The sequence below is a fragment of the Miscanthus floridulus genome, chromosome 8 (assembly GCF_019320115.1).
Source record: "Miscanthus floridulus cultivar M001 chromosome 8, ASM1932011v1, whole genome shotgun sequence".
In the NCBI taxonomy this organism is placed as follows: domain Eukaryota; kingdom Viridiplantae; phylum Streptophyta; class Magnoliopsida; order Poales; family Poaceae; genus Miscanthus; species Miscanthus floridulus.
In genome coordinates, this window is record NC_089587.1 from 57,617,807 (window position 1) to 57,627,988 (window position 10,182).

A 10,182-nucleotide genomic window follows, 5' to 3' on the forward strand; every position below is an offset into this window, starting at 1 on the left:
GATAATGCGAGTAGCGCTAGTGGGTTTGAATGAAAAATATACACGCTAGGAAGTAGGGATGTCTCGTGCTGGCACCACCTACTTCAGAGTCTTGAGTGCTGTAGCTGGCACGGCATCTTCTAAAGACGGATTCAAAACACGATATTAAAAATTCGCTAGTTGGTACTACAAGTGCTTTTCAGATTCTGTCAAATGTCGTTATCGCAGTAATCATGTGTTGGAGTGTAATGTTCATTCAGAGCAAAGCGTGCTTCGGTGGAGACTGGAGAGTGGTATATGATGTTGAATATTACATGGGTATAGGCCCATATTTTATTTAATAAATCAATTAATTCAACGCCTATATTAAATGTTGTGGTATAATATAGTTTTAGTTCCGTATAAGATTTTGACTGATTGTTGACTCAACTTAAATGGGATACACATGTGTGTACCTATAGAGAAGTTGAAAGAGACTAAAGGCGTGCCACACGCGCATGCGCCGCCGCCGCGGCCGAGCCAAGGCATGGCGAGCGATGCATGCGGGTGTGGGTAGGTTTTGCCATTTAGGCTGGCTAAGGAAGAAGGGATACAGACGCAACTAAAGAGGATATGGTGGTGATTACGAATCGATTGATTCGTCTCCCTCATCTCTCTGGCATTACCTTCCCTGTTCCTGTTGCCTCACGAGCCATACCACTCCTTCCTCCCGTCGAGTTACATTCGAGTACTCCCCGTCCCATCCTCCGCGCGCACAAAGCTTTGGGAGAGCAGGCCTCCGGAACCGGCGTTCGCATCGGGACACCTGCTCGAGTGTGTGCGGGCGATAAGGTTTTTGAAGAACATCTCCGTGACTGCTCGCCGTCTTCTTCATCGGAACGTCTTCATCTCCTTCCTGGTGGTGCCCTTTCTTCCTTGGATCGGCTTCGTCTACTTCCTAGGGGACGTTCGAGGGACGGCACTGCGTGTTGCCTCACGAGCCATACAACTCCTTCCTCCGGTCGAGTTGCATTCGAGTACTCCCCGTCCCATCCTCCACGCGCACGGAGCTTTGGGAGAGCAGGCCTCCGGAACCGGCGTTCGCATCGGGACACCTGCAAGGGTGTGTGTGGGCGATTAGGTTTTTGGGGAGCATCTCCGCGACTGCTCGTCGTCTTCTCCTTCATCGGAACGTCTTCATCTCCTTCCTGGTGGTGCCCTTTCTTCCTCGGATCGGCTTTGTCTACTTCTCGGTGGACGTTCGAGGGACAGCACTACATACATCTTCCTGCACCGACTGTGGTCCACGACTTCGAGCAACTCACCATGAGTGGGTCTGGAGTCACCAATGCCTTGAGCATGGGTCTCTCCATAGGGTACATCTCTATTCTCAAGTTGGTTAAGTTCAATCTCTTTTCCGCCATGATCAGTATGATGTTCATCAACATATTTGCTGCTAATTTGAGTAGTAGTAAAATCACACACGTGCACATATCTGTCATCTCAAATTTGTTATTATTTTTCTAGATTAATTTTAACATGAAATTGCCTCAATTCCTAACAATCCAAAAACCTGATATTAGTCTATTTCTGTTGGTGGTTTTGTTGTTGCTTTGAAGCCAAATGATTTTGATAGAACAAATTACAAGACATGGCGTGCTAAGATGGTGATGTAGCTTACTGCTATGAACTGCTATCACGCTGCACAGGGAAACCTGAACAATTTACTCCTAAGGAGAACGAAAAGTTTAAGGTAGCCGATAACCTGTTTCGAGGCACCGTGATTAGTGCACTTCATAGCAAGTATGAGGACAACTACCTCCGTTACACATCATGCAAGGAATTATGGGATACACTTAATGCTAAGTTTGGTGTTTCTGACGCCGATAGCGAGTTGTACATCATGGAGCAGCTATTGGACTACAAGATGGTTGACAACCGTTCTGTGGTCGAACAAGCTAATGAGATACAGGCACTGATTAAGAAACTCGAATAGTTCCCATCTATGTTGCCCGACAAGTTTGTGGCCAGCGGTATAATCGCTAAGCTGCCATCTTCTTGGAGGGATTTTGCTACCTCTCTAAAACACAAGAGATAAGAGTTTAGCGTGGCTGAGCTTATTGGGTCTCTTGATGTTGAGGAGAGGGTGAGAGCAAAAGACACGCATGGGAAAGGCGTTGAGTCTTCTAGTGCCAATATGGTGCAGAAGAAAAAATTCAAATGCATCTAGTAATAATAATAATAATAAGAAGTGTTCGTATTTATTAACGCAAATAGAATATGAAGGATTCCACAAGCGCACAAAATACCATTGTAGCATTTTACTGGGAGTATTCTAGGTATCGTTATTTATATTTTACCACCGGGAAACAATGAAGTAAAGATTATTGTATATCACAGGAGTATCTATCAGTCAACATAACATCATAGCTAGAGCATGGGGTAAAGGTAATGATAGAAATTAAGCATAATGACACTTAAGGGATAGATCACTAAGCTATTATAAACTAGTTAGCTCAGAAGAATAACGGGTGAGGTAGATTCCTATGATATTCCTATTATAGGATCAAAGTATATATATATATACCCAACTTTAGTTAAGACTAAGTATACTCTTGTGCACTTCAGGACGCCGCTTAGACAGTAGAGCACTGCAAAAGGATAACTCTATTGACGCGACTACGGTCCTATAATTTAAGAACCTGCTCAATTCAATGTGGACTACAAAGGATAGACGGGGTTGTCACCTCCCGCTGCTACCACACAACCAGAGACAGGGTGTACTCATAGGTAGAGCATCGTATAAGCACCATGCTTACATGAGGCTCAACTACTTAGTCCAACCATGGTAAACTAGCAGGCTAAGCGCTCTATGAACCCGCACACAAAAGTAATGATAACCTCAACTAAGCAAGATACATATTAAAACTAAGCATAGCCATGTAGATAGGAATATAATAAATTGATAATAAGTCTTACAAGATGTAGAAGTGAAGATACAAGACTTTACCGAGCCTCCAAGACTAGATCTGGAACTTGAGCATGAGCCCAACTCAACCTTCACTCCTGAGCTATTAATCTACTACATTGGAAAGTTCTAGACCTATTTTCTCCTGGTGTGTCTTGATCTGAATGAGAGATATGAATTAAGGTTTCAGGATAGCTCCAGGGAGGGGGTAGGGGCTGCTTTATATAGGGGGTAGCGTGTAACACCTCTGGTGTTACAAACTTGCTTACCACCTAGGTTAAGGCCTCGGGAAATCTAGCCGAACAAGTTTTCAAATTTTAACGAGTTAAAACACACATGAAACGCAAAACAATTTCTGTAAACAGAAACAACATATAACGTGTGTATAGTGTTTATGTAAAAATGATGAGCAAATAGTGTACATAAGAGTGCAACTTTAATTTTTGGGAAGTGAATATTGTTAACTAGCGCTTTTTGGGAGCTCAAACATCGAGTCCAAAATTTAAACTAGAACTTTTATTTTAATCGGCAAGAAATTGAACTTATGTTTAAAATGCCATTTTAGTGAATTATATTGTGCAAAATAGCTAAAATGGTGCTTAAATAGTTTGCTCCAATGGGTTAGTATGAAGTATGGACTATTGTGTGAAATGCTTGTTGGTTGAAATTAATAAGGTTTAGACATATTAAAAATTATGACGAAAGCATTAATGGTTGTTAGTTCTAACCAGACCTTGTCCTTTTCTAAGTCTGGAAATGATAGTAGACAATGCCATTTTGATATTCAAATTCTAACTAAATTGTTTAAACACTAGCTTCATATTCTTGTATTGTTGGTTGCATCTAAGTAAGCTCTTGGGCATGGGGTAGGTCGTAGTTGCGTTGGGTGTCGCGTTGCTCTCTTAAAAATTCCCCAAACTTTATTGGACCGTGTTGTAACCATGTTGTTGACGCTCTATTCGTAAACCGATGTTCGGCGCGATGAACCTATCTTGGCATATCTCTCTTTCTCTTCGGTCATCCTCTAGACGTGTGAGTTGCTCCGTTAGCTAGTCGATAGTGCTGACTTTGGGTTTAGGGAGTTGGTTGAACCTTATCGAGTTAATCAGCAACCCTTACTTCACTTTAAAATCTGTACACATCATCGCTCATCGTTGCTCAGCCGGTGTCTACAGTCACCACGCGCGCACGTTGCCGCTGCTTGACCGTTCTTAGCCTTAGTCATGCCCCGTGGCTAGCTTTGCTGGCTATCGGACATGCTTCGGGCTAGGTTTAGCCACGGTCGCCTCCATGGGCCAGGACTGAGCTATAGGGCTACTGCTGCTGCGTGGCCATCACGTGCGTGCTACTGGCTAGGCCGTGCGTGGGCCTAGCTAATGCCACGACAGTTGCCGTATGGCCGGCGTGGCGCCCATCTCGACCGCTCGATCCACCTACCACTGAGTCGCTGCCTGCATCCGTTGTCTTGTCGCGCTGCTGCCCTTGACGTGGTGTCGCTGCCCTCCCCACGTGACCAACTAGTGCATGACCATTATTCCAATGCCACTGTCCGTGCCCTGCCAAGACCAAGCCATCCCATCCTAGCACCCCACGACATGCTCCCTCTGAACCACACCGTGCGGACGCTCTCGCTCTTTAAACATAGCCTCGGTCGAGGTTGGCCGAGCCTGGAAGTTGCTGCCCCGTTTGCCCTTGCCACCGAAGGAGCTGCACCGCTTCGTAAGCTAAAAACGCGCGGTCCATGATATCCCACCTCGATTTAGTGCCCCAGTGGCTAGGATTGGAAGCTAGCTAGCAAACCAACCCGCACCAAGGCGCAGACGAGCCTTGTAGTCGGCAAATTCGGCATTTTGCTCGTTGCCGGCCAGGTGCGCCGCCGAGCCGGTAGAGTTGGGGGTAAGTGCCAAACCGAAGGTAAAGATTCAATTGATGGCATTTCTGGGCTCGTCTTGACCCCTCTAGCTGGTGCTCGCGTCATTCTGGCCAGGGTCCTCGCTGTGGGTGCGGTGACGTGTCGGTGCCATGCTCGGAGCGTCGCCGCATGGTGCGGGCACACGTGGCCAAGGTTCTCCCGACCTTCCCCTCCTCAACCGGTTGCACAACTGGCCTCGTGGTAAGCCCCTTCTGCTCCCTCATAATCTCTATCGTCTCGTTAGCTCTTAGACTCATTAGAACATACACGCCACCATGGAAGTTGGTCCACCGGTGTGAGCAGTGCACTAGAGTCACCGTTTAACTTCTAATCGCTGCCCAGGGTTTCGCTTTTGCTCCACGGTGCTCGTCGGCTTGCTCGTTTGGCCGGTGCTTCGCTCTGTTGATCGGCAAAGGCACGAAATGTTGGTCAGGGCCGCGCCGTCATGCGCGGGGGCGTCGGGGACCGACTTAGCGAGAAGGTGACTTCTTTGGGGGTGTTTTCTGGAAAACCTAAGACTGAGGGAATAGTGAGGTGTTGCGACGCGTAATTAGTCTAAACGATAGGGTTTGTTCTGAAATTGCGCCGGTCGCGCGGGCTCCCCCATCCTTGGGCCATGCTGGGTCGTAGCGACGCGCGTGCAGTCGCACCCCACGCTAGGTTTTTGGGCCAAATTAGTTGCTGCCGGCCTTTTTCTTTTCCTAAAGCATTTTTCTAATTTAGTTTCTAAGGCAAACTTGTAGATTCAATATGAATTTGTGTAGTTGACCAAAAAATTTGAAACTAATTTTGTTAGGTTCCTAAAATCATAATCTATCTGCTAGTATATCTTGTTCACATAATTTTATAATATTTTTAGGAGTTCTCTAATTAAATTAAGATGCTTAATATTATTAAAATATAAACTTGTAGGAATTTTTGTGATAAATTGGTGATAGTGTTGACTCTAAAAATTTCACAGTAAATTTCTAATGTTATTAGATGTTCACCATAATTTTTGTAGCTCTCGAATAATTACTTGCTAAGATAGCTAATGAGTCCTAGTTGGAATATATATTAAATCAATGTAATGGATAAAGAAACACCTTGGGTTTGTATAACTGAAACACTTGTTGGGAAATAACGCCTTATTCAATAACGTGGATACGTAGCCTAGTATATTAGTTATTAGAGCTAGCTCGTTAGCTTGAGAGGCGTACTCGTATTTTTAAGAGTTACAGTTGTCGTTGATTAATTACGTCTCTGAGTTACATCCACGTATAACATAATAGGAACAACGATGGATGGTGGAGTCGATCGGAGTAGCAGAAAAGATGGTGCCTTGATGATCGTGTCACCACGATGGAGTGCAAACCTTTGGTTATATATTACATAGGCAAGCTCCGGTGCATAAGCCCTATTATTCTGCACTTTTATTTTATGCTTGTGCATTAAGTTTTAAGGAGTTGAATGAAAACCACTTGCATATATATATCCTTATCATATGAGTCCTACTAGTATGTTAGGATCATGTAGATTGCTATGCTAAAGGATTCTGATAGAAGTCGAGTGATTACCTATCACTCGCGAGAGATCGGAAAGATATTATTGTTCTTATTATCGTATAACTATCACATGGAATATATATAGATGATAATTAGAGACCAGGTGGGACTGTGCTTTGGATTTAGATTTGGGCTTGGTTAGGCAACCGAGCGAGGCTCCGATTGCATTTGTCCTGCCTGTGTCGATTGAGCATCGTCCGTTGCTGTGGATAGTAGTCGGGTCACATACTTATTATCCTGAGCACATACTTGTTTATGGGAGCGGGAAGACTTATTACTCTCTTGTCATGGGTTTTTGGCTCTTTCTGGACTAACTTTTTGGGGTGGGTATTAGGTGAAGGTCTAAGCACCATACTGAGACTGGGTCTCAAGTGTTGGGGGCTTAGAGTCCAAATTTGGACGGGGACCTAGACCCCTTGATAGGAGTGAAATGGGTTGGTCTTGTTTATGCCTAGGGTACAAGTGAGGCATGTGTTTTGGGGTACCCAGTTGGGATACATTGATTCACGAATCGCTGCTTCTTTTGAGATGGTACCAACTTAGCTATGGTCTAGCACCGTAGTAAGAACTTGAATATGAAAGATGGTAAAATGGTTCTGATTGCTTACCACCTGGTTGAAAGTAGCATAGGTACTTACATAGAATGGTTAGTTAATGAACTAATGATGACTGCTAATAAAATTGAATATAAGGATGCAAGTTTAGTAATGCTTCCGCAGATGCAATAACCCATAAGCCAAATAAGTCTTGCATAGTCTTGGAGTCTTTTATTTTTCTCCTATCGGGTAAGTCTTGCTGAGTACAATCAAGTACTCAAGGTTTCATTCTCCCTGTTGCAGGTGACAGGTGGATGCTAGAGCTGACTCTTGTGTGTGGGAACCTTCTGGTGGGGTTAGAAAGGATTAGTTTCACGCTACGATCGTAGTGTTTATTTATAACCCTCACTAAAGGTTTTATAAGAAAAGATGTAAAATCTACTAGCATCTCTTGTATATAAATGTCCACTATGTTAATACTTCACCATGTCATTAAATTAATCTTTGTTTTCGCTGCAACTCTGATTATATGTTTATTTTCCGCTGCAAGATAAAACTTGTGAACTTGAAATGTATAAACTCGTTTACATGTAAACTGTTTTAATCCCGTTGTTGAATTCAACTTGTTTAAGTACCTTAATGTTGTAATAAAGTGATGTAAGAAATGGCTAATAATGTTGTAAGCTTTACCCTCTTATGATCCTAACGAAAAATATGGATTTTCAAGCTCTCCCTTTGTGTGGGTTCGACGAAACGACATGATTTAGTGCACTCTCTTGGGTACTTAGTGTCTAATAGAGGACAAGTACTCTTGGGAGGGCATTAGATTAGACAGTTCTGCCACATAGCGTTAATTCTAGACCATCAGATCAAACCGACTTAAAAGAACGGCATAGATGCAATCTAGGAGATGGTGGAGAACCGACATTCGAAGGGAAGGCTGATAGGTGGGGCCCACAGGCTGGCTAGCCTAGGGGTGAGGTTGGCTGGCCCCACTTGGTAGCCCCTCATGGCCATCTTTGGTGTGGTGTCCTCTGAAACCTTCTATAGTTGTTTACGCCACGGTTAAGCGTGATTTACTTTGACGAATAGGTCCACCTTGACGGTTTTCTAGATAAACCCTGCTAAAAATATAGATTCACCAAAACTCATGGAATTTGTCAGTTTAAACCCCTAAACCTATATTGGTGATCATTTTTATGCATTTATACAAGTTATGTTGATGGTTTATGATGAACATTATCGACCGTCAACAAGCTCCCCCTCACTTAACCTTTGCGGACGTGTTCGGTATGCTACCGGACGTGTCCGGTATAGTAGGCCAGAGCCCAACGGCTAGTTTTCAAATGAGCCGAGGGTTGGGAGTTCCGACTTGGGTTGGTCAAGAGTTTCGATAGTCGGAAGTCCCTGTAAGCGTCAAGAGTTCTGACACCTCGCATACTTTAACTCAGTTACCGTTGACGCAGTGCAAGTCATACCGGACTTATCCGGTATGGCAACGGTTAGAAAACGGCTAGTTTTTCCAAGGGGGCTATAAATACCCCTAAGCCTCCACCTTTGGAAGCAGCTGATTCTGCTGGTGAACCCACATGTTTTTTAGCTTTGCCAACTCTCCCGAACCCTCTCTTAGTGAGTGTGTGATCCAAATTGCCAAATCCATTAGTGGGTTAAGAGAAATTCAAAATTGAGAGCAAACCACCATTTGAGCACTTGTGCATATTGTCTATTTCGTGATTTGCATTTGTTACTCTTGGACTCTTAGGTTCTAGACAGCTAGGCGTTGCCGGAGAGCACTCGAGAGATTGTGGTGTGCCTCAAAAAGTCTATAACGGTCGATTCTGTCGCTTCGGAATCAACTAGTGGAAGGAGAAAAAGGAGTTGGAAAAGACTCCGGCTAGAGTGACATTCATGGTACCCTCTAGGGCTGGCCTTCACTGGGTCGCCCGTAGCTCCCTCAATGGAGAGTAGGACTCGAACGAGTCCGAACTTCGGTAAAACAAATATCGTGTGTCAATTCACATTTCTTTCGATATTTGTGTTGCTCCAGCTCTTGTGCAGGTTCTCTGTGTATCTTATCATCTCTAGTAGGTACCTGCAGTTTGGTTTGAAGATAGAAATTGAAAGGAGCAAGTTTGGGGCTGTTCCACTGAAACCGTGTATACCTACCGGACATGTTCGGTATGGATTCCTGTGTCAAACTTAATTGCATTTTGATTTAACTCTTTAGTTGTAGGTGTTTGGCTCCCTAAACTTATTTAGTATCTTTTATATACTCTATGGCTAACTTATGAGGGGTGGTATTACTCTAATTTGGAGTTTCCATTTTAGAAACTCTCATTACTAAATCATTTTTGCTTTTAAAGTGTTAATTTTCAGAAACACCTATTCACCCCCTCTAGGCGGCACCCTAGGTCCTTTCACTATGTCACACTCCTTTCTTGTTCTTTTGTCACGCCATGTTTTTGTTCTTTCTTTTGTGGATTTTGTCATTCTGTTTGGACCTTCTGCTCTACTCATTGTTTCTTCTCTGCAAAGGATTAGTGGACAACACATACCCGAAGGAGTATACAAATAATTCAAAGCAAGGATAGTGTTGTCATAGAGCTGAAGGTCATCCTCTATGCTATAACAGAGTTGACTTTAACATTTCAGTTAGCATAAAATCTTTATCCCATGTTTTAAATAATATGCCTTTATTGTTCACCACTACTTCAAATTTTCAACAAGGTTAAGGCAAAGATGTGTGAAATTGTTTTGAAGAATTCCTCACCTTGGTTTGTTTCTATGAATAACATTCTCAATAAAATTTAAATAGTTTCCTATAATGGCTAGTCCATATATACAACCGAGTTTTATACAAGTATGTTTTGATTCAATAATAGTATTCCAAAGCATACTTATAACAGAACAAGGAAGCTTGAAAGGCTCAAGAGATTTATTCAAGTAGAAACAAGAATATGTATGGTGAACCAAAGGAGCATGATTATTTAAATTTTTACTTGTTAGAGATTTAACAAGTTGAGCTCATCATAATGGTAGGGATGACCAAGACAGCCTAGCAACATGGCATAAGATATTTTGAAGAACTCCATCCCCCATACTTGAATTTTGTGAAATGTAGAATCAAGTTTGGATGATAGAATTCTCCTATGAATGTGATTCTATGTTGTATAATGCTTGGTTGGATATACCTTATGTTTTCCTTCTTTTTATTGAAATGATTAGCGACAAACATACCTGAAAGAGGCTCATCCAATTTACCTA